The sequence below is a fragment of the Corvus brachyrhynchos genome, unplaced genomic scaffold (genome assembly GCF_000691975.1).
Source record: "Corvus brachyrhynchos isolate BGI_N302 unplaced genomic scaffold, ASM69197v1 scaffold1806, whole genome shotgun sequence".
Classification (NCBI taxonomy): domain Eukaryota; kingdom Metazoa; phylum Chordata; class Aves; order Passeriformes; family Corvidae; genus Corvus; species Corvus brachyrhynchos.
In genome coordinates this window covers 23,097-23,657 of record NW_008238690.1, presented here as the reverse complement: position 1 = coordinate 23,657, position 561 = coordinate 23,097, and the positions used below count along the sequence as shown (strand labels likewise).

At 56.9% G+C, this 561-nt stretch overlaps 1 protein-coding gene across 3 annotated transcripts in view; it reads right to left on the bottom strand.

Moving 5' to 3' along the window:
• The window catches only part of LOC108447599, a 3,807-nt gene that overhangs the window by 1,548 nt on the left and 1,698 nt on the right, over positions 1-561 (bottom strand). Inside the window, exon 2 of one of the 3 annotated variants that reach the window (XM_017738097.1) lies at positions 16-513. The exons of 1 other annotated variant lie outside the window; for it this stretch is intronic. The gene's annotated coding sequence lies outside the window, so the exon portion shown is untranslated. Of the gene's footprint in view, positions 1-15; positions 514-561 lie in introns of those variants that run through there. One more of the 3 variants, XM_017738098.1, reaches the window with a different exon arrangement.

The window sequence follows — 561 nt, the reverse complement described above, 5'->3', positions numbered from 1 at the left end:
TATCCCCGGGGATTATTCCCAGTATCCCCAGCTGTCATTCCCAGTATCCCCAGCTGTTATCCCCACTATCCCCACCATTCCCAGTACTCCCAGCACTCCCAGTATCCCCAGTAACTCACGGCGTAGGGGGGGCTGCACTCCCGGTACTTGCGGTGCCCCTTCTCCCCAGGGCTCTGTTCCCAGGGATTATCCCCAGGGATTATTCCCATTATCCCCAGCTGTTATCCCCATTATCCCCAGCTGTTATCCCCATTATCCCCAGCTGTTATCCCCATTATCCCCAGCTGTTATCCCCACCATTCCCAGTACTCCCAGTATCCCCAGTAACTCACGGCGTAGGGGGGGCTGTATTCCCAGTACTTGAGGTGCCCCTTCTCGCCGGGGCTGTGTTCCCAGGGATTATCCCCAGGGATTAACCCCAGCGATTATTCCCAGGGATTATCCCCAGCTGTCATTCCCAGTATCCCCAGCTGTTATCCCCACTATTCCCAGTACTCCCAGTACTCCCAGTAACTCACGGCGTAGGGGGGGCTGTAGTCCCAGTACTTGAGGGGCCCCTTC